General features: G+C 40.1%; 1 long non-coding RNA gene across 1 annotated transcript; it reads left to right on the top strand.

Annotated features, from left to right (window-relative positions):
* Window positions 1-64: 64 nt before the first annotated feature.
* On the top strand, window positions 65-25,318 carry LOC106643656 (uncharacterized). The gene is made up of 3 exons (XR_001339110.2): window positions 65-979; window positions 22,067-22,142; window positions 24,991-25,318. It is a non-coding gene; the product is annotated as an uncharacterized LOC106643656 (long non-coding RNA).
* The last annotated feature ends 20 nt before the right edge of the window (window positions 25,319-25,338 follow it).

The following is a 25,338-nucleotide window of genomic DNA, read 5'->3' as shown; positions in this document are numbered from 1 at the left end:
CTCTCAAAAATAATGGTGAGCTCTGGGGGTTGCGCGGTGGCGGCGATTTTGCGGAGAAAATACACCCCCTACACGCTCTCGCAAACAGTTTCATTCTCGACGCGGACCACATCGTTTGGTAAACAGACTTGCACAGTTTACGCCTTCCAAAAAGCGTCAGCTCCATAGCTGCAACGCACGCCACACAGTAAATTTATATATGTATAGATCACAGTACAGTATACAGTTATAAAATAACAAAAGAGGAAGAGCTGTTAGCACACTACTGTGCCCGTGCCCGTGAGAGTAGGCATATCATGGCTGCTGCTGGTGCTGGTAGTGCTCGGTGCCGCAGTGACGTCAACGAATATATTGCGAGCAAGCAGCTACGGCTGCAGCAAGAGGAACAGCAGAAGCACCAGCAACAACAGCTGCAGCGGAAAAAGTGCGTGCAGTATGCAGGCTGGTAATGCTGGCGTGTGCTCCTCAACTCCTGTTTTATGTGCATAACCAAGTGTAATATAAATGTGTTAGCTCTGCAGCTATAAGGAGTAGAGAACGGAGTGAGTAAGTAGTTTGAGCGAACGCACGAAAAGGAGAGCTGCGGAAGGTGCTCTCGTCGCCGGTCCAAAGTGCAAGACGCAAAGCGTAGGAGACGAAGAAAAAAAGCAGTATCTAGCAGTGGCAACATGAGAACCGCAAGTGTATAAGTATGTACAGTGTCTTCATGTAAATTGTAAATAATCAGTGCAAACGACCGTGATATTCCATGCGCGTACGTTCTACATTAATTTATGCTCGGTGCAAGTGAGTTAAAAGTGTTTTATTTATGCATCTATACCTCCGTCAGCAGTAGCTACAACTACTGCAGATACGTGTGCGTATAACATAACTCCAAACGCAAAAGGATAGATAAGAAATTAAAAAAAAAAAACAGATTATATATTATATATTGTAGCCAAGCTACAATACCACCAACGCCGGCTATTGCAGGCTGCAGGTGAGTTGCTGTTTTTTGTATCTAGTACAACCAACCCATACATTTATGCTCCCTACTTACATTTTGTGTCCATAATGTATATATATATATATATATAATTATGTAATACGCCGCATTTCACACATAACTGTCCCTCCACCACTTCCACGTCTACCTTAAGTAGGTGGTGGGTCGTGGGTCGCTTCCAGTAATAGCTTGGCTAGGTAATAGTATATACCTACAATAACTAGCCTCCTATACCTACCTACTCGTGCGACCAACGGCAACGTGGTCAGAGTCAGACGAGGTTTTTCGAGCCGCCGCCACCTCTGCCGTCGCCACTGCATTCTCCGAACTATATAAGCTTTCTTCTCTTTCTCTTTGTTGTCGCCTTAAATATTTTATTGGAGGTTTTCCTGCGTACCTATAGAAATACAACCTAATACTTCGTGTATGGTATGTGTGTGTGTGTGTGTGTGGAAAAGAAGCAGCTGTAAGCTCTAGCGCACGTGTGGTCAAGCGGCAGGAGCTTTATCCTCGGGCTTTTCCTCTTGCCTGCAAGTTGTACTTATATATATATATATACATCTGTTGTACCAAAAGCTTAGACTTGAATTGGAGCCTCAAACTCTTAAGCTGTAAGTACGACACGAAAAGGCGTCGTGAGGAGGAGGAGGAGTTGAGATCAGCCGATATTTCGTCGATATATATATATATCGAGTGTTCACACGTACATTAAGTGGATAGGTGAGCATGCAAGTACCTACCTACTACCCATGTACGTAAATGTCCAAGTTTAAAGCCAGTAATGCGTTATTAATAAATTGGTCTTTCGCCGACTGACCAATGTTCAAGCAGTTTTTTTTTTTTTTTTTTTTCTGTTGAGCGTAGTACTTATTCAGTCGGCGCCTCGTGCTTATTGATTCAAGTTTGGTTATCAAGTAGGACCCGTATAGGTGTACGCTACTGCTCCGATTTTTTCACTTTGGAGCAGACGTGGCGTCGCCTGTTAGTTGTTAACTAGCAACACACGTGTAAGTACACGATATTAGTACACTAACTTATTTTACATCGTTTCTCTTGATCCTCGACCTGTTACGCGCATATACTTACTCAATCAATGCTTTGTGCATTTCGTTGACAAAAAAAATTTACTTCATAAAAAAATGTATGTTTACCCAAGGAGTTACGTGAGATGAGAGCTATACAACGTAGAGTTTGGACTTAATTAATACTGTGCATGGAGCTGCAAGCATTCATACATGCGAAATACTTAACAAGGTCGGGTGCACTCGATTTACGTACTTAATGCATACAGGTATACATCAATTTAAAAACATAACAATGGCAGTGCCGCTTAACTTCGGACCCATATAACATATAAGACATGTTATGTATAGGTACGAGGTAAGGAGTAAGTAAGTAGTGGCGGGGAGAGAGAGAAAGGGCACTTGGAGCAGATAGTTGTCTCAGTTACTCCACCGACACTTGTCAATTAGGTTCAATAAGGGCTTACGAGTATCGAACTCTCGCTCTCTGCTACTATAATTCTTAGTGGATAGTTACGTGGGCCAAGCGCTCCTTTACACTCGCGCACACGTACAGGAGAGGTGTAATTCAGCTCATTACAAGTGGTACAAAAAATTTAATGGTGGTTTTGCCTGATATTGATGTATAGGTGTATCCATTCAAATTTTGTACAAAGTAAACGTAATTTAGTTTTTGAAAAAAAATTTCCGGATTTCATGTAAAGTTTTTTAAGCTTTTTTGTGTTGGCACGAAATTTTGCTGAAATAACGAGAAATCTCGAATCTGTCGAAAAATCAAGAAATACGGTCATACGGAAAATTTTTTTGAGAAAATAAATTATTTCAGGGTAAAGGGATTTTAAATAAACTTCGAGATAGGATATAACATTTATTCGAGATAAGATTAAACGTTACCTACGATTCAAGGGTTAATTTAACGATTATCAAATATTCGTTGATATTCATAGATAAAAATTACGTAATCAATTTTGTTACTACCTTTTTTTTCTAATGATACCTGTGGCAATGACATTAGAATTAGTATCCACATTTTTCAACCCTCAATGAGCTGTAGTGAATACAAAAAATCAAAAGTAAATTCTAAAAATGCATGACAGACTAAAATTAGAATAAAAATTCAATGTTGCTAATTAATCGTAACTTCCGTGAGAACCAAGGGAAATTATAAATTAATTAAAAATATGCCTGGAAAATACGCATATTCCAATAAATTTTTCCCATACCACCTCGTTTAACATACACATGATACAATTTCTCTTTCCGAAATTTCTTTTATTATCAAAATGGTAGTGCAAAACAACAAACAATATCTCAGAAAAAAAAATTTTAATTGCATTATTGGTGATTTTCATTTTTTTTATTTATTTTTTTTTTTATACAGTATTTATAATTTTAATTTATTGATGCAGAAAAAGTTTTAAATTCGCTTACACGTATAATAACAATACTCATAGCATACAAATATCCACATTTTTTAATCTAGATTCTTGTTTATCACTTGTTAATAGACGCATACGTAAAATATATATGTGTGTGTTTACATATATATACTGGCGAGCGCGTGCAGGTCTTATTGATAATTGAATAACAGTGATCTAAGCTATTAACATAGCATACTTCAAACTTCTTTTTGGAACAATGAATTGACATTTTCATGCTGTAGAGCGCTGAGAATAGCTGACTAATACTCCACGTATTAAAAAAATTTTTTAGAGAAAAATGTCTGAGAGTATTTTTTGTCTGTTTCTTGTTATTAACAATTCGAAAAAAAAATTTTTTAGTACGAAAATTTGTTTTCAACTATTAGATTTTAACTTGCGATCTCTATTTTATAGGAATATATGGAACGACATCAGAAACTCCGAAAAACTCTGTCTGACATATGAACTGACCCTATAGTAATGTTTACGTGTCGAAATCTACTGTTTCATGAAGTTTAAAAATTACATTTTAAAAATTTTGCACACAAAACTTCAATTTTTGATTATGACAAAATTTCTCTCTTAATAGTGAAAAAAAAGGATAAAGTAATAAAAACAGTATTATTTCGATAATTTAAGAATATCAGCTGTTATTGAGTCAAAGTAGTATCACTTATAGAGCTTCACGTATCACAATGATTTTCCACACACGCTGCTATTTCATATTGACTGCAGATGAAGAAGTTATACTGTATGAATCGTTATATAGTTTTTCAAAGTAATTGTACACACTGAGTTTTTTTTTTTTTAAAAAAGCTCGTTTTAGAAAAAAATTATTTTGAGAGACATTTTCTTTGAGACGTGACATTCCTCAGTAGAAAAAAATATATTTATAAGCGTATTTTCTTATTTATCTTCTTTTTTTAAAATCTATTATTGTTGTCGTGTCAATTGCTCAACAACTCGGTTTCACTGTATTTATATTGGTATTTTTTACGTTACTAAACATTACACACATATTATTTGGCTAACTGGGGAAAAAATAATAGTATTTCCATGTGCGAACAGCGAAGGGCAAAAGCAAAAAAATTTCGAATAAGAATAAATAATACATTTAGTGTTAAAAAAAACCCTTCGAGAATCGGATGGAGGACGAACAATATATATGTATATACAAACACACAAGGGGGATTTAGAGAAATGCACTGCACCTATAACCATGCTCGTATAGGATGGATATTATACGCCTAATCTTGTTTCTACCTCCAGCAGATGTTCGGATCAATTGATAAGTTTATTTCCGATTCTCCTCGGCTTCCTTTGCTTTGCTACATGTGTGTATATCTGTAAGTATCTCGTACATATATACGAGAACTCATCGGTCTCTCGAATCTTTTTTCTCGCCTCACTAGCCCAACATAAAATGTGTGTGGTTCCTAAGATGTGTATACAAAGACTGCGAACTGCGATTGCATGGCACGTAAATTAATCCTTGCCTGCGTATACCCAATAAGTACAGGTAATGAAAAGGGCATTCACACACGTAACCAGCCAATTGATATATAATATATTATATCATATGTATTATGTAAGTTATTCATTGTTGTTGTTAGCTTTTATAAATACAATATAGACTGTTGCAGCAGCAGCAATTGCGTACGTGTGTGTAGGTACAGGTACGACATAATATAGGTAATAATATATTGTATAGGGACACTGCTGCCGTTGATCGCGTTTTCATTGATCGCCAGAGTGCCAGACAAACAGACAGAATAATATGTGCGAGACATGCACACCTATAACGTCGTCTACCGGTTGCAGGTAGGATGTAGGATATACACACATACATACACATACATAACCGTTTTATTTTCCGCGGTAAGGTGTAGTAGGTACACGGATGCATGTAAAATGACATACATACAGCCTTGGTGGGTGGGTGGGTGGTATGTAGGTATATACATATACGTAGCTATATATGCGTGAATGTCCCGCAAATGGAGCATCAGAGGAGGAGGAGGGACACATGCGCGCCGGTGTGCAGACAGCATGTGCAGCCGCGCGATCAATCTCGCCGGTCGGCCGCGACAGCGCTCGCGATTCCTCTTTTTTTCTTTTTTTTGTTTTTTCCTCTGCCACTGTATAGGTACCGATACCTCAAAGGGGGCACACGCATATATAGCTACAAACGATTCGCTCCAGGGGAGCCAAAGTAAAGTTGGCGATGGATGTACATATATACATACACCTATAGTTGCGGCGGAGATCCCACGCATCATCCCCGGGTGACGATTAGCCGCTCCGTGCGCTACAGGTTACGGGCATAAGAATCGAAGGATAATAGCTTATATACAAGTGTCGAGTGGCAATAATTGTCATTTTATAATTATGTTATTGATTTGGCTGGTACCTTGGTACATTTTTTAATGGTTTTACGATGTATGACTCAAACATCATCATTATCGCGAGTTTCCCTCTCATAATTATAATAATAATAATAATAATAATAATAATAACAATAATAACAATAAATTACACCTGCTTAAATGAATAATTTAAAAAAGTACCTAAATCTAAAGAGCTATACATATTCTATACATAATTTATACCTATATACCACAAAGTAATCAAGTTTGTGTACATATATATATATAGGTACCTGTACAATAACCGAGTGATTTCGCCGATCGATCGATTAATGTTGCTCGAATCGTTTTTGCGCACCGCCGCCACCACCATCGTCGCGCGCGCGGTTATTATTCACTTAAGGCACTTGCAAACGTGTGTGTATAATTTTGTAACAACTTACGTGTGAATAGTTAATAAATAATTCGATTACTTTCCGAGTCGTTTACATCACCCGATCTCGCATCTGATGTATACATTTTTTGCGTATTTATTATGTATCATTTGAATAAAAAAAAAAAAAAAGGATCTAATTGCAATACAAGCCAAGTGTGCCCCGTCAGTACTCAAATGTATATATACATATATATAATATGTAGGTACGTTGGGAGGGAAAGTGGGAATTGTCGTATGTGTAAATACAATACATGTAGGTTGGTGCAAGTATAAAATCATCATCATCACAGGATTGTTGGGAGCATAGGCAATATTATTATACGAACTACGAACGAAGAAAACGAAAGAGAAAGTAGGTAGGTATATAGGCACCTACGAGGGCAGTGCGTGACGTAGGCGACAAAATAGATAGATATAGATAAAGAGAGAGGATTTGGAATGTGAAATTTTCGCATGAGGACTCGTACGGAAGACGAAAGGGGCTGAGGGTTGGAAGAGAGCTCTTATAGCCATTGGGCACAGGTACCTAGTAGGTATATAGTGGTGTATAGAAAGAGAGTAGTCGTAGTGGGCAAAGGTAAAAGAGAGAGAGAGAGAGAGAAAATATCCATAGGTATATATATATATACATATTATAAGGTACCTACACCTACAAGAGAGCTGCCGAGGCGTGGCACGGTATTGATCGCGCGCGCGCGCGCTCGCACGGCGATACTATGTATATATACCTTCCGTGCTTGCTGCTTGTACTCCCTCGCTCCCTCAGCCGACCGACCACCTACCACCCCCAACCGACGTCATCTGCATCACTTTCAACTTCCACCTACATATAGATACGCGTATCTCTATGTATTTATAGTGCATATATTATTATATGTATATCATCTGCACAGCTACAATACTGTATACGCTATTACTGCGTGTGTGTTATAATATATTATATTTGTATGTTGCCGACGGGACTCTGGCCGCAGTCAGCTAGAGCCAATATACGCACGTGCACATTGCACAGGTTCTTTTACTTTTTTTGGACCATAAGTACATATTGTATTTATACATCAAATCCTAAATGACTCGATTATATTTAAATAACCAAATCTCGCTGTCTCTCTTCATAATTACCTTTTGTCAAAAATAAACAATATTTTAAAATATTACCTCTTTATTTCCATCTCGGTTCCTTCCCACTTGAAAACATACAATTTTTCTCCACTACAGAGTATATTTCAATACAACAATTATTTTGTAAGTTTGAAACGAATACCAAAAATCGATACGCGCGTGTCCCCATCATAATTTGTACAGATAAAGGCAAACATTTACTTACCCCCCTATCGTATATAATCATCAAACGAATAATAATATCCAAGTTCTATGCATTAAAAATACTTACTCTTTGGATCTAAAGCCATCTTTGTATATTTTTTGCGTTTTGTTGGATCATTTTGCACCATCACTTCTAAGTAAAATATTAATTGTATATGTTTTCCACAAGCATGTTGACTCACACCGTTGATAGCTCTTCTGCCAGTCATCGAAAGGATTATTCAACTATTAACTTTATCGAAAACTTTTTCGTGCAGTTTGGTGGGTTGAGAGAGAAGATTTTTTATTTTTTCCAATAATATTTACGCTTAAAAGCCTTCGGAGTTTAATATTATAAAGTAATATTTTTCAAGTGGTATTATGCTCATGTAGTGCGCGAGGGTGGGGCATTTATGTATCTCCACTCCCAAGTCTATATATACACATATAAGCAGTAGACTGCACCGTACAAGTATATAAGCATTATTTTTCTTCCTCCCCCCCCCCTCACATATTACGCCCGAGACGCCTGTGCTCCTTTTTGTTATTCGCCATACTCTTCCGTACAGCCCCTCCCCCCCGTATAATATAAATGCCCGACTGATGCCCACCAAGACCCCTTGCTTCGTTTTTTCTCTCGTCCTCCTTTTAGTCCCCCGTCTCCTTCACCTCTTATATTGGCTTCTGCAATATAATATCATCTCGATGACGGAGGAGATGTGACACCAACAACTTGTGTAGAAATTAAGCTTCGGCCCACTCGGCCCATTACGTACACTCAACTAGTCGTATAATAATTCACAACAATCATCAGACATGTATGCACGTAAAGAAGTTACCTCGGTGCACACACACAAGAGAGGAGCCGTGTGTTTGTCCGCGCATATAAAGAAAGAAAACTTGCCGCAGGAAGTCCGAGTTGTTGCTGAGCTTATGCGCGCATATATATATATATATATATATATATATATGTAAACCCCATCACCCTATACCCACCTATACGTATACACCCTTTTCCCTTTCCTTCCTTGCGTCTCTATCTTCCCTTTTATTTATTTTTTTTCCCTCCTCCTCCTCCTCCTCCTTCTCGCAAACGTTGTTGATTCTGCTGATGCTGCAACAATCATTGTACATAAAAAAGTATATACTATACACGCGTCATCCCCCTCGCCCGACTGGGAGCACAATATAATATAACAGCGCTACATCCTTATAATTCACGTATCGAAGGGGCTGCTTGCTGCGAGCAACCAAGAGTATAATACACATATATAGGGTAGGGAGGAAGGAAGGAAGGAACGGGGGGGGGCTCTCTCCCGAAAGGACTGCCACTCGAGTGTTTTACTTTAATTGGAGTGAAAGGGGTTTCCGCCGCCACCGCGAGAGTCAAAACATTCGAGTGCTTTATATACCTACACATGCCATGATATACCTCTGCGGATGTTGTGTATAACAACCCCTTCTCCTCCTCCTCCTCCTCCTCCACTGTATTATGGATATATATATATATATATATATGTACGCCTGATGCCTGTTGTGTAGCAGCGCGTGCGTTACCTACCCACCCACCCCTCGTCTCTCTCTCTCCGGAGAAATTTTAAGTGCGAGGTTGCAATAACGCGGGGGGTGGCTCGCTCGCCTCCCCTCTTCCTCTTAATTCGACGAGTGCGGATACGCGTGCGAGTACACTCTGTTGTTTTGCGCTTATTCACCTATACTTACGTGTGCGCACACGATGCGTGTGTAATATGCCCACGGAGGAGGAAAACCGCCGAGGGTTGATGCGACGGCCTCGAGACAGATATATATATATATATATATAGATGCGTGTGTGCACGTGCAGCGGTGGTGCTGCTGGTGGGATGGCGATGGGGAAGGGAGGATGATATTAATGTATACATATACATGGCAGCCGAATGAAATCGAAAGAGAGTTTGAGCAGAGAAACGGCTCTTTGGCGGTTGGCGCGGAAAATGCAGCTTGCGCATACTTTCCGCTATACTATATAATTGGGATGCATGCTTGTACTCGATATATATTTACTATCTATATACATACAGAAAAGGACAAACAGCGTCGATCTATCATATATATATATATATATTTACACGTGTTTTATATGTTTATAAATTGCACGTACAACTTTGTGAGCTGTAAACTTATGCATTTGCATGGCAGTAAGTATAATACATATATCTATATATATAAAATATGTATCTCTCTTTCGATAACTGCCAATGATCTGGTTTACCAGTTTCTCGGGAAAAGCTGCGAGTCAGGGCTATCCCGAGCCAGTCGATGAAAAAGGAGATCGATCGCGCACCACGTCAAGTACACCTCCACAATCGTTGCCCCCCCGCGAGGAAAGATTTACAACGCGCGAGAGTGTGACGTATGATGAAATGAAAATGGACAGCTGTCTTTCATGATATGTATACATGTGCACCAAAGGGAGGAAAAAGTATTTTCTCTCCGGTCGAGGAAAAACTTCCAAAGTGTGGGTGTTGAGCGACATCTCTCACACATTTATATGTACATATATGTACAGGTATGTGTGTAGAACATGTAGGTGTAGGTATTACCTACAAGTTGAGGAAGTATAAAAATAGAGCCTTATCGAGTTGGTGTAACTCTTCTCTGGAAAAAAAAAAAAAGTAAGAAGGAGAGGCCGTTAACTCTTTTTACCGCCGTCACCGCGGCTGTATACCACCACCGACTGCTGCCGAGACGATATCCCTCCCGAGTCGAATTCCTTATTTACCTTTCACGGCGAATCCGATATTGATTCCATTTTTATTGCATGTCGAATTGCTCCGTTCCCCCGCCTGGATTTCTCGCGCTTACCCATTTGCTCAAACACATTTTTTCCCCTCGTTTTCTCCTTACTTTTTTTTCCCCGCATCCCATCACATCATCCCAAACGTTGTGAGAAATTATTATACTTATTGTACGTATACGTAACTTTCAAGCTTTACCGCTGTGTGTATGCTCATCTGCTCATTTTAGCAACCGTGATTTTCGCTCGTCTTGCATTAACACCGAAAACCTTGGTCAACCGTTTCCTTACTTCAACATTTTTCTATTTTAATATGTATCAACACCGATAAATTATTATCTATATGAGGATGCATCTTTTGATTAATCGAACAATTGACGGTATCGCGTTATTTTCTACTACACTCCTTCGTAATTGCTTGCACATTTTTCTTTGCAAGTCCTAATGAGTCTTTTATCTTCATAATGCAAAGTTACTTTTTTTTTTTTTTTTTTTTTTTTTTTTTTTTTTTTTTTTTTTTTTTTTAATCAAGAGAACTGCGAGAGGAAAACTTTATTCTCTACTTGACACCGTTGAAAAAAATTACTGTTTACTCGCTACATTTTTCATAACGCTAACAATGAGCTTTTTTTTGTCTCCGCGTTTTTTCTCTTCTTCCCCGCTCGAGCATTATTTACTTCGTTATTTACCAGAATACATTTTATTTGATGCGTGACTTTTTTTAAAATTCTTTTTGTATCTCGTTAGTCAGGCGTTTGAATGGAAGAATAATGTTACGTTTTTTTTTAAACTTATCTATTTATTCATTAGTTGACATTAGTGTCTAAAATATATGTGCTTGTGATTGAAATGCTACTATCTAAATTGTTTTTAGACTTTTATCAACAATATCATAAAGTATATATTTAATTACCGCAGCACCAAATTCAATGTGGCCATGAACTTTAAACACCACTAATTTTCTGTTAATGCATTTTTATACATATTTTTTAAAACTTGTATATTTTTGTAGAAAAAAAATCTATCAAACGGTATACTCTTTAAATCGAGCATTAATAATCCTTAGACATTTTTTTCCATTATTTAAATAGTCGAAATTATAATAATTTTTAAGATTCCTAAACGTTATCAGTTGCTTTCCCAACAGCAGAATGATTCATAGCTATAGAATGAGCAATTAAAAATAAAATTTTTGAAAAAACTTGATTGAATAGTTTATTCATTTTCATATTATTTAATTTACTTGTACACCTAATTCAATATGTACTATTTATTTTAAAATGTCTGTGCACTTGTCACTAGTATGAAAAACGACAAAGTAAAGCAGCACTTGCTTGTGTACCATCATTAACCATGGAAGCACTTCAAAAGAACAAACCATCTTTTTTCCCTCTAAAAAAAAGATACACACAGCTTTCAGCTCCACCTTTTTTTTGCTCGGCCCATTGAAATTTCCTGTCACGATGAGCTCGCTGTTGATCTTCGAGCCAATTAAAATGTAAAAAATCATCGCCTAAAAAAAAAAAAAAACGAGCTCCGAATAATTACCTTCACGCAGGTCGGCTCGCTCGGCACACGCGAGAGGAAAATTTTTAATTAAAATTTGAATGAATGGATTTCGAAACGCTGGAGCAACACCGTGGTCGTACGACACTCATCTCGCTAATTGTCAACAACGTGGTGAGAAAAAGAAGGAAAGAAAAAAAAAAAAAAAAGAGCCGTGTCAGTTACTTACGTACAGCTCTCGCGTGCGTCTCGATGGCCGACAATCGTGAAAAGCACTCGCGTAAATTAAATTAACGAAAGGTGGCCGCGCTTCCCGTCATTCAGGAGCGACGATGCGCTACATCCTCTCGCACGCATCATATACATGTATACATCCATTACCACCACCTGCGCGAACGTGCGTCACTATACACACACACGACCCTTGCCAATCCATCAATCACACTCTCGCGGATTGCAACTTGTATCAACGCGTACAGCTGTATACTTTAATATCTGCTGCAGAGCATCTATACACATATGTACATCGTAGTCCGATGGTAAAAGAAGCAAGTTACCTGGAACAGGAGGAACAAAAAAAAAGAAAATGAGAGTGGTACAGACAGTAGGCTCTGAAACACGTGGGAGGGGGGGGGTGAGAAAGAGGGAAAAAAATAGAAGCTGTTTGCACACATGAGCGGCCGCAGCTATATAGTATAGGGGGTCATACACATATAATGTATAGTGATCGTAGCACACGTGACGAAGCAACAGTGTTTATACAGCAGCATCACACTGTGCAAAAGATGCATCATCGGCGGGTTTATATAATATGTATACTTAGTAGGGGGAGGTTCGCGTGACTATGAGCCTTTAAAGCTGTAAGACCTCACCCTTTCTCTTCCATGTGCTTTTTGTTTTTTTTTTTTGCACTTTTAGACGAGTTGTTTTTTGCTCTAAAATGTGCCACTGGAAATTTGGGTTACTCGCACGTGGACGTATTACTATTGCAAACGAGACGCTTTTCCTCCCTGTTCTTTCAAACCCAAAATAGCACCCACTATATAGTATACCCCTATATATGATCACGTGTGATTGCTCGATGAATCTAGTGTGTGCGTGACACAAAGGATGATCCGAATGGCAGTTGAATTTTCGAGCAAACTGATTTAGGTTAGTGTAATAGCTAGTGCAGGAAGCAGCAGGTTATTGATCATTTTCGGGGAGAAGAAGAGCGGCGCCATTAGTCGCAACACACACACACTAAAACGAGTTGCCCGGCTCTGGGAATCATCGTATAGTATAATGTAGCGAGCGTCCCTCTCCCCGCGGTGGTGGTATATACATATACCATCGCTTAAATGCGGAGCGGAAAAGAAGTTTCTTTGAAAAAAAAAAAAAAAAAAAATTGCAGAATCAGCAGTACCTCCCCAAGGGAGCACAAAGAGGGAAATTTTTAACCGCGTAAAGAGCAACTAAAACAGCAAGTGAGTAAACGTATTCCATCTGAATAACGTATAATATGTATAACTTGTTAGCCCCAAAAAATTGGTCAATTTCGTTCTTTTTCAAAGGCAACAAAAAAAAAAAAAAAAAAAAAACTTTATCCCCTCCTCAATCAATTCACCAGTGGACAACCTCCTAGAGTTTCCTTATATTTCTGGACGCCTGCCTCGAAAAAGAAGAAAATTTTGGCGAAATCGCTCGATTATATATTTGTGTGCTTGTGCGTGTGTGTGGCCAAGAGGGGGGTGGGATATACATTACAGTGGGGTCTGGCGAGCGTATAATATACAGACGCTGCGGATACAGAGTCCTGGCGCCCCGGCCCCGCGGTTCCGGGATAAGTTTTCCGGCGCACGCTTGCGCGCAATCGTACTGGCTGAGGAGGCAGCGGCTCCTGGTGGGCTTTGGCAACTGTACCGGCGCTCCTCCTCCCCGTGTCCGGGAAATTCTCCGCTACATATATATATATATATATATATATACACGGCAGTGTTGTTCTTCGTCACCACTGCAGGGATAGACGAAGAAGAAGAGAGTTGCGGGGGTGGGAGGGGGAGGTGGTGGCTTATGGATTTTCGGGTAATGTGCGCGCGAAACTTGGCTTGCCGCCCGTCTCTCTTTTCTTCCCTTTCGTCGACGTCGTCGTTCTGCTCTCGCGTCGTACACCTACCCTATATTGTATCTCTATATAAACCTTAACGTGCAGATATACATTATAATATATATATATACACCCAACACATGCACACGGCAATGCGGGAAACAGATGCTGCGAAATTTTCCCGGATAGAGCCCGCCGACGGAAAGCGGCAAAAGTTTTTGTACCGTCGATTTTTGCCGCAACGGGGTGGTGGTAGGAAGGCTGTACATCTTCTCGTTACGGTTAACTGAGTTATTTAGGGTATGTCCCAGAGATGATTCAGGAGAAGGAGGGGGCGACAAAGCTATATTTTTATACACGTACATGTTTCCGCACGGAGCCAACTTTCGAGTTTCGCCCCCTCCCCCCCCCCACAGCAGCTCATATTTATCTCGTCGTACCCTCTGCTGCTGGAAGTATGTCACGGCGCTGCAGATTATTATTTTAGTTACGGCTGTTACGCTTATAAACGAATTAGCCGGGCGAGCTTACCTATACCTATATACAAACGCATCGCGCCCACCAATACCGTCACTGTACCTATATGGCAAAATAAACCGGGGCTTGGAGATCGAAGGGGAAAAAGGTGGGGGAGAGAGAGCAATTCTCTCTTTGGTTGGACGGGGAATCGATCTCCACTCGAAGAGCTGCTAGCAAAAGTAATTTTCGGCCCAAAAAGTTATGAATTCATCATGACACGCCCCCTAAGCAACCCTTTGACATTCGGGCCGGCTTCCCCTTTCTGCTGACCCCCGAGTAGATGGAGCCTCGTAATTACGTTACAGCATCGTGTGTAACTCTGCGCTTCCCGACCTCGACTCTCTCTCTCTCTCTCTCGTGTGTGTGTTTTATTCAAACGCCCCGTTCCCTCATCCGCCTTTCAATGGGCATTGAATTGCGTGGAAATTAAATTCAAGAGGCTGCTAAATAAAAATTCATGAGCCCGTCCGAGCGTGTCTGGCTGTATCTACTGACGCGCCTATAATATGTGATAATCTACACCTATATACCTTATAGTATTATTATTATTTTGTTGTATAACAGCATTATAACGTTGCATCACTAAATGCCGATACTTTCATAACTACATTACAGGCTATTCAGTTTGATTTTGACGTATAATTTGACACTCGATTTGACTTAATGATGATAATTTAATAATATAAGTGTATAGCAATACACATATGCCATATACTTATACGTACAATTAAACGACCACCTTCGAACGTATAATCCATATTATTAGATAACGTGCATAATCGTAACCTAAACATCAAGAGAAGTTATAGTAAACTTTACTGCAGGTATCTATACATTTTTACTTATATGTGTGTTTGTGCAGAGGATCTAAGTGTGTATTTGTATGTCAACACGAAGTTTAATCAGCGCCGCGCGTTGTTTATGAAAATTTGCAATCAAATCAAATTACAACGATATGATGCGATATGATGTGTGTACGCTTTGCATAGCATCACAATAACCATCATCATCATCATCATCACCACCACCACCAATCAAAATCCAAACAGCACATAGCATTGACGCGATAGCGACGCATAAGCCGAGTATCATAATATTGTATGCACACTGTAAATCTAAATGTGTTTAATTACACATATATAGCGTGTTTTTTTTAACACCCATAGGTGCGTTATATTTTAAAAGCAATTTAAAAGTGTTAAAGCAACACGCATTAGTGTGTTTTATTACAATGATGCATTTCTGACATATAATTTTACATTCGTTATCCGTGTGCATTATCAAATGCATTTAAAGTATGTTGTAAAACACACGTACTTATAACGCACGTATAAATATTACATACTTCAAGTGTGTTATTGTAAACATACTTATACCGCATTGTTAAAGAATTCATCTAAACCGTTTATTTATCATCTCAGTATTAATTTGTAAGTCCAAGAGTGAACATCGTGAACAACGAGTTAGGGTATGCATCTTTGCTCATTTGGCCATTTAATGCTGTCTGAAGGATTTTAACAATAATATAACTGCTTTTTCGGGATTGACGTGAAATAAATTTATAGTGGAAGTCTCCTCGGAGATGTTTATCTTAAGACGTGTGTCGGGCATCGCACAAGTAGTTTGCTACGTTGTGAGTCAGAGATAGTGAGACCACCTATCGGTTATTAATTTAACTTTATTTAAACAAAAGTGACGAGTTTTTGTATGTGTGTTTTTTCTTTTCTACAAAAAAAAGGAATCATTTGAGCCTAGAGTAGTTAAAGTGGCATTCAATTCAATAATTTTCAGTAGTGGTACTTGAATCTGCTTGTTTGTTATTATTTTTTCTAAGTCATATGCAACTTTATTATTTAAGCGCTTAGCTGGTTTGAATGGTGGATCTGCAGCGGCCTTGAAACGATATATATATATATAAATACAGGCCTGTGTATCGAAAACTGATACGTTGACGTCGAATAACCGTCACTTGCCGGTGGGTGTGTATATTATTATATAAGTATACCGTACCGGGTACTATATAGAGCAGCGGCGGAACAGAATGTACCCTACTATTATTTATTATTATCCCCGTACGGCGAAATGTCGTTCCATATAAAATATAGCACATAATCATTAGCACAGCCAGAAGAACCACGATGAGACACCCTTTTTCCTTCTTGCAAACCAGTCACCCTAAAAAAAAAAATACATGACATTGTGGTTGAAACAATTATTCGCGCGCTCGCAAGTTAGGTATACATGCATAGACACCACGTACAGAGCTGTACATAATAATAATAATAATAATAATATTACGTTGCTCTGGTATCTCGCGGGTGGCATTGTTTAATAATATATATATAGAGGCGACAGCAGCAACGACCGGCATCACTCCACACTCGCTGATGCTGCAAAAATAGCAACGGTCCTTCCTTCCTGATGCGACGAATTTCAAGGAGCGTCCCATCAGGGCCACCACCCCACAAGAGAGTGAGAGTGAGAACACGGTGTTTGGTGTACAATACAATACAATACATCCGGGGAAAAGGGGGTCGACGCTCTTCTCAAGACCCTGCGCACCTGCAGCAGTTCCTTTCACGACACGCGCCGTCGCGCCGATCAAAATAATAATAAAAGACACTGCCTGCGCGTGCTACACATACACATACACACAACGGTACAAGGGTAGCGGAGAAGGGTCTGGGGGGGGGAGACCAGAAGAGGCGAATACAGGGGCTGCAGGAGTAGAAGGGGGCAAGGGCCTCCATCCACGTGTCTACAAACACATGTATCATTATATATAGAAGAAGGTCCGAGCACTCGTTGCCGTTACTACTTACACGAGACTTAAAGCATACTTTACAGTTACGCGACGTGTATATTTATATATGTATTAATATAATTTAAATATATATGTGTAAGTCCGCAGTATAATACAGGCGGCTCAGGCTACTGCTGTATATTATATATGTATATATAAGTAACATAGGTAGGTATACGTGTATAGTAGGTCCAAAGAAAAGGAAAGTGTCGAGCTACGTACATGGTGGATATTATATACATATATATATATGTATATATGCTGCACTCTTGTAACTTGGGTTGTACACCTTTCTCGCGCCCCGGTGCACGTGCAAGTGCTCTGCATGTACACCCATTGGGTATATACCACCACTTTTTTCTGTACGTGCGTCTCATCCATGCAAGACCCAACACTTACGCACCACCACCTCCTGCACGCTTTCAAAGCCGCGTCGCCCTATATAGCCAGCGTCGTCGGCCGTCCCCTGCTCGCTCGTTTTGCTTTGCTTTCTATATATTCCTCGAGAGAGAGAGAGAGTGTAGGAGGCAGAGTCAAGCGCGCGCGCGTGTCGATAATAAAGGCAAGCAGGAGGAGGAGGAGGAAGGGAGCCTAGCTCTCGACTCTCTCTTTTTCTCCAGGGTTCCAAAGGGGGTGGTCGTCGCCGTAGTTGTACACGACGTGCGCGCTTTTCTCCCTCTCCTTTCTTTTTTTCCTCGGTATACATAAATATAGTCTTTTGCTCTCCACGCGAGCTTGCTCCTTCTTTTCCTCTCTCCTCCCCCTTGTTTTTTAGCTCGGCGACGGTGATGGTATACATAGTAACCGGCTCTCGCTATCACTTGTATACATATATGTATATACATACACCCTCAGTCGAGCTGGCTCGATGTCTCTCGAGAGGTTTTGCTTCCTTTTTTGCTTTTTTTTGCTTTTTTTTGCTTTTTTTTTTTTGTTCAGCCCAAGATTTCAGAGCTGCTTGCTCTTTCCGTCGCGCTGAAAGAGCGAAAATTGCTCGGCAAGGCGTCAGTTGTACACCATCGTCACGTTTACCAACCGAGCTACCGAATGCCGATGTATGGTTAATGGCAACGGATCGAACGGGGCGAGGAGTTGGAGGAATTTTTGTTATTTAAATTGGTTTTCTTGAACTGCGCGTGATCCACTCGTATATATATATATACACATACCGTTTAATTGGACGCTGCTACACCAAAGTAAAGTGGTATAGCTATAGTATAGTAGCGATGATCGCTCCGGAGATAACTCCAAGCTCGACAGAGATACATATATATATATACACCAAGGTATGTATATACATACTGCTGGTATTATCGATCGAGGAAGATTGAGGGGGGAGGGGAAAGCCAGCGCTTCCTTCCCTGAAATATATATATGTAAATTTCGATTGCGGCTCGCAAAGATGTCACGGATCCGAGATAAGGGATACATGTGTGTAGGTATATATGTACGGCGCAAGGGCTTTATTTCAAATTACATTTTGCATGCGCGGCTCCGGCGATTAAGATATCGATCAGAGCGGCGCGTGCCGTGATAATATTATATGTATATACACACCTACATCCTTGTCGCCCTCTCGCGCCAATTGCGCTCATACAAACACACACACACACACACTACTGGCTTGACAAATCACTCTTGTCTTTTTCATTGTGGTTTTCAGAACAAGTATTATATATTGCTTGAGTTTCGTCCCTCGAATCACGACCGCCTGAAGTACATGTCCATGCATCTCGGGTGTGTATAATACCAGTGGATCGCGCACAACCGAAATTATATCTCGATTACTTGCTCGTTGAAAATTTATTAAATATGAACTCGCATTTCACGACCAAGACATTTAGTGTAATAGGCATTCTAATTGAGTTTAGAGAGGGCACAAAACAAAAAAAAAAAAAAACAAAAAAAGTGTCAAGTATAGTTACTATATATATACAATATGTATTTGTTTTATACAGCGTTTTTAGTTTTCAAATGACCATACCGGATGGGTGAAAAATTATGAGTCATGATTGTATAGAGCAGAGCTCGCACTTTTAAAACAAGATAAATTTGCTGCTCCCAGGTGAAAATGTACACGGAGAGAGATCGAGTGGCGTGCAGTTGTTGTCGAGATCAAACGCGTTTACCGCATTACCCCTTCCTGTCCTTGATAAAAGTTTAATTTTCGCAACAAGCGCAAGGGGGGAGAAAGTTGTATGGGTATTTTACACTTGCAAGCAGAGAAAAAAAAAAAGCATGCTGGAAAACACCCGAAAGTCGGCGCAAGGTATGTAGCTGCGGCTGCGGCGACGGCAAAGACAAAGTATATACACTTCTCTCTTTCTCTCTCTGCATGGAGGCAACTTAAACGTCGGGAAAGTGTAAATTTATATATAGGGTGTATAGGACAGACGGGAAAGAAAAAGGGTTGAAGCGGGTTGAAGGTTGGAGGCTGTATAGGTATACATTTATACAGACCTACCCGTGCAAGTACCTATACTTTTACTCCATTAGCATCGTACCTATATAAAAGTACGCGTAGGTTTGTATAAGTGTATACCTATATATTATACAAGAGACGTGGAGAAAAAGAGAAAGAAACATTCGGAAAAGCGGAACACGGCTACATAAGTACATATAGGTAGAGTATAGAGTAACACATTGCACTCTGCAGTGAGTGTATATATATATATATATATATATATATATATATATATATATATACGTACAGAGAGAGGGATGGGACAAGGGAAAAGTTTCGTATGGAATATAAGTGTACAGCGTCGGAGTTGCGCTTGCAAAGTGTTGTGTACACGTATATACACGTGTGAGAGAATACAAGTATAGGAGTATAGGTATACAGAGGCGAGGCTATTATTGATTTTTGTTCATTCATGTATGGGCGGACACACATTTTCAGTACCCACCCCTGTAAGTACAAGTCGTGCCTCACAAGTAAGTCATACGGTGGTGTAAAAATATATGCTCATTACAATAATTTATGTTGTTTCAAAAAAGAGTACAATCCTAATGCTTTTCATTATACATATTTATGTACACATACCTATAATTTTCTAAAAGAGCAATTATCTACCTAACTGCTACAAGTGGGAACTTGGGATTATTTAAATAAATTCCAACAGAATGTAAGAAAAATCGAGAAAAATATTTCAAACACACGGTGCAAAAGTACAATTTTTTTTTTTTCAATTCTCTGTACTAAATAAATTCTATGGTATAAAGTAAATAAATTGTTTGGTATAAATCATCATTGCATTAAAAAAGTTATACAACTGAATTTACATTTACATTTTACTTCATAATACATAGATCACCTATTTGAACTCTCTCAGCATAAAAAGCAAACCACCCCCGGCTCTTTGCGCCACCACTTCTATCTTACAGCAGCAGCTATATGCGTGTAGAATGTATACATATAGAAACTACTCGATAAGCCTCGCCACTTATTCGTCCCCGTCGACTCCGCCGACACCGCCATCGCTTTTCTCTTCCCATAGACATCAGAGTAGGTATACTATATATACCCCAAGTAGACGGCGGGCGTACCGCGATTCGGCTCTCCCTTTTGCGCATAGGCGGTAGATATACCTACTTATGTGTGTGTGTGTAGATCCTATTGTCGGACACCTTTAAGTGTGCGCCCGTGCCATTCCCCTGCATTATTAAGTATACCCCCGAATATGTAGGTGGTGGTACAACGTCACAGTTAAAGCATCAGCCAAATCGAGGTAACCCCCGGGATTATACCTACACGCAGAAAAAAATTACAGGAATTTTTACCGTAAAAGCAACGGGTAAAAATTATAGTGAATTTTGGATAGATTTTACAGTTACCATAAATATTACCGTAAACTGCGGTAAAAATTCATGAACATCTACGGTAAAAATTTACGTAATGACACATTATCACAGGATTACCGTTGCTTTTACGGTAAAAATTCCTGTAATTCTTTTCTGCGTGTATAATATGTACACACTCCCGCTATCCATCCATGCCGTGCACATATATATGGGTGCTCTGCTTGCTCGTTATCTCGCGGCCACCCTCCCGAACTCGAGAGATTTTTCTTGCTCGTGGAAAGCTGGAAGAATGGCTCTGCCTAGTGCCACGTTAAACACGCCGAGGCGCGAAGCTAAACTGATTACAACTCCCGCAAGGACGCTTTCCTCCTCCGTGTTGCCCATTTCTTTTTTTTCCCCCCCTGTCTTTTCTTCCTCTCTTCTTCCGCTCTCCATATATTTCTCTCTCTTTTCTTTCCTCCATCGACTTTATCGTCGTCTGGAGGCTTTTAATTTTTTCCTCCTGTTTCTCGTTAGTAAAAAGTATACTTACGCTACGCGAGCCCATAAGCGTTTGTTTATACTCGTAAGGGAGAAAATGTTATGTATATAGCGTACCGTCACTTACTGCTTGCTTTCATACGTCATGATACAGTATTATATATATTATACATGAAACAGCTCGAATATTTCTTTACCTCGCGTACAACACCTGTCGAGGATGCAGTATATAGCATACAATTATATTGTCATATAGTGTATATATAGGTCGACATGGAAAATGTTTTAAAAACCACCACCTCCTCCTCCTCTCCCCCCCCTTTATTTATACATTACCTATAGGTGACGTATATGTACACTGAAATGAAATGCCGGTCGATTCAATCATATGAATCCCGAATATAAATAATTATTCGATATTAGGAGGCGAGATCGTTCGCTTTGATCGAAGAGAGAAAATGAAGAATATCAGGGATATATGTCTAAACATTTTGACCAACATAACGTCTTAAATGTACATTATCGACTGATGCCTTATTTTTTTTTGTCCGTTGCAGATTTCTCTCTGAACCAGATCGGCCGGCCGGCGCTTCAACTGTATAGCCTGGCACTCAAAATGCTGCTCGTTTCTTGGTAAGTGCATCTCTTGGCGTAACTCATACACACACACGCACACGACGCTTCGGGCTCCCCTTTACTTTGGCACGTAAACTCAATCCGCTGTATCAATCACTGCGAAGAAGGTGCGCACTTTTTTTCCCTCTCCTGTTATACTCTCGTCTCGGCCGCCGAAGGAGAATAACCCACGCACAGACGCGAATGCGATCCCGCTTGCTTTGGATTTGACGGCCGGGTCGGGTTGCAGCGCTGAAATTTTTCTTCCCCGCCGCCGCGGCAGCGTCGAATTACTTACCCGTGAAAATATCCGACCCGACGGGGCGGAGCTTCCGTTCGGTGCGCCAAACACGAGGAACAAACATTCCGATTTTTTTACATCTACAATTTTTCTTCCCTTTTGCTGCATACGTTTTTGTTGCTCGAAGGAAGGAAAAAACCAACCTTTTTGCAATAAACAGATTATTAAGTATTGGCTTCGGGTCTATTTGATCGTTGAAAAACAATAAGGCCAGATTGGATGATGATCCCGTAATGGCATCTTACGGTGTAAGTCACGAGTATGGAAATTTAACGAAAACATAAATATATTATGTGTATGAGAATTCACGCGGGGGATAAACAAGCGCGTGTTTGTCGAGGGAGCGTCAGACGAGAGACAAATATGTATTGTAAAAACTGTTTACAAGCGGCAGCCGCAGTGTACTTATCGCCATCGCCGCCGATACGTCTCCCTCGGGCGTGCATGATAATATACTTACATGCTTATACACGTACACGAAAAAGAAAAGCCTCGTGTACCTCCTGAATTTAGATGATTTCGCCGTTAATTCCCAGTCTCCCCTCCCACAATTTACTACTCTCTCTCGGTGTACACAGCGCGTGGTAGTCGTGTTGGGCATATACACGTATATAAATATATACTTGCTGTGTATGTTATATATATAATACAGCGCAAAAGCCGAGCAGCGATAAATAATACACGCCCATATCTGACATCTCAATTTCTCCTCGTCCTCTCAATAAATAATGGGCCAGAGAAAGAGCGGCGCATGCGAGTGAGCTATAAGGGAGATAAAAGTGGGTTTTCTAGCTTTTCAGATTTGCCCGTCCATGCACTCGGGTGTATTTTTTTAACGACGCCTTCCTCCCCCTCTCGCGAATAATATCTCTTCAAATTACGCTTTTTTTGATGCAGGACCTTTATATACATAAAACAATGTGAATTTCGGACATCCGAGGGGCAGATATATAACACAAGATGTTTTGCAAGCTGAACTGGTATACTTGTAACTAACTGCTCTTAAACATTTTTCGGAGTGAAAACCTTTTTCTTCATTTTCTTCTCTCACTTGATCCCATTCGTAGCTGCTCGTATATTATATACGTACGGCGCGTTTTTGTTTTGTCCGGAACATAAAAGCTGGATATTCCAGAGCGCGCGTATGGGCTTCTCTCTGAAAGAGACTTTTTTTTTTTTTACGATGTACGAATTTTTTAAAAGGTTCCGTAATTAGGTCACTCGCTCGCGCGCTCTTGAACTACTCTGCCTCGTTTTTGTTGTTGTTAAAGTAGTACTTATTCAACTCGAAGAATTGTTTAGTAAAAAAAAAAAAGAAATTTTTTTCGTGTAATTCAAGAGGTGCCTGTAGTTTCTCATATAAAATTTACAAGTTTTTTTTTTCGGAAAAAGCTCTAACTTGAAAAATGGGAATTTTCAGCAACTTTGGAAAAAATAGAGATTTTTTAATAACCAAAGTCTTTATTATATCGCGGTAAAAATAATTTGAAGGGTGATTGAAAGGATTAACGTCGTGACACGACCGATCGTCATCAATCTACTTAAGAAAGTCGAAAAATAAAAAAAATTAATGGGCCCGTAGGGAGGTGTTTAGTTATTTAAAATTTAATTCACCTGTATAAGAAAAGAACGCGTCAGAAGCAATGGAGTCAATTTTTTTTTTCTGACTTACATGAAGATTTTAAATTTTGGACATACTAATATGTTGTACAACTCTTACGACGAAATTTCAAAAACATGTATACGTAAAAAAATACTTTATTTTCCGAAAATTCATACTATATTTTTACACCACTTTTATTTATTAGCCTCAAACTGTTTTATTTCCTGTCGAAGGCAAGGTAACATTGAGGTGAATAATGCTCTCAAATATATATATACCATTGTATCGTTGACAAAGTTGTTATAAAAAAAAAAAAAGAAAAATGTTTTTCGGTTCGCATGAGTATACAGGCACCTTTGAGAAGACACGAGAGACATTTTTCACCTGACTGCAAGAACACATTCTGCAGTTAATGGTAAAGAAATTAGAGAGGATTTTCCAAATTGACAATACACAAACGAGTTGCGTACTTTGCACCCCGTTGCTGGGAGATGTAACGCGGGCTTTAATTTTTCCTCATTTCCATCGAGGGGGGCAGCCGACGCGAAAAAGTTTTCGCCCCCCTCCCTCGCGTGGGTTGGTTTGCCCTCCAAATTGAAAAGTAACCCGGGGCCGAGCGAGAAAGGGCTAATGAAAAGCGAGCACCGCTACGTTTCGCTAACAGCGAAATAACGAGCCCCCCCCCTCCCCCTCGATATACCCAACAGTCCAAAAGTAAAAGTGCGCCCAAACGCGAGTATAACAAGTGATGTATTTACTTATGTACCAATAACCCAATAATATGCTTGCCGCACGCGCATCCCGGCAATTAACGCAAAGCCGGTGATAGGCCAAAGCATCAGGGCGCGACTAACGAAGGGGTTCTTCTCTTCTTCCCCACCCACACACACACACACACATAATCCCTGTATAGCTTAAACGGCGTATAGTCATCTTAGCCGTGAGCGTCTTCTCATTGACAGACAAAACGGAAAATTGGGCATCAGGGGAGCACCACCAGCAGCGACAACATATTTATATACCGTCAGCATAAGGTTTGGCAAAGAGGGGGACAGCATCAGCAGCATATACTTATAACCGGTGGAGCAACGAAGGACGGGTTATAGGTATATTTAGGTATACTTGGGCTTGGAGCGGAGCTCGGGGGTCCCGAGTCGCCAGCGGCAGCAGCACGGCGGCGGCGACGCCTCAGCTGCAGCAGCAGCGACCCGGAGAGCGGCCGACAGTCAGGGAGGCCGAGGAGGCCCTGCCAGCAGCAGCTGCGCCGGCAGAGGAAGCTCGGGAGGAGGAGGAGGAGGAGGAGGACCCAA

The sequence above is a fragment of the Copidosoma floridanum genome, unplaced genomic scaffold (assembly GCF_036245765.1).
Source record: "Copidosoma floridanum isolate Cflo_tuat_1 unplaced genomic scaffold, Cflo_Japanese_pri ptg000019l, whole genome shotgun sequence".
Lineage (NCBI taxonomy): Eukaryota > Metazoa > Arthropoda > Insecta > Hymenoptera > Encyrtidae > Copidosoma > Copidosoma floridanum.
The sequence above is the reverse complement of the archived record's forward strand: the minus strand, read 5'-3'. Positions and strand labels throughout refer to the sequence as shown.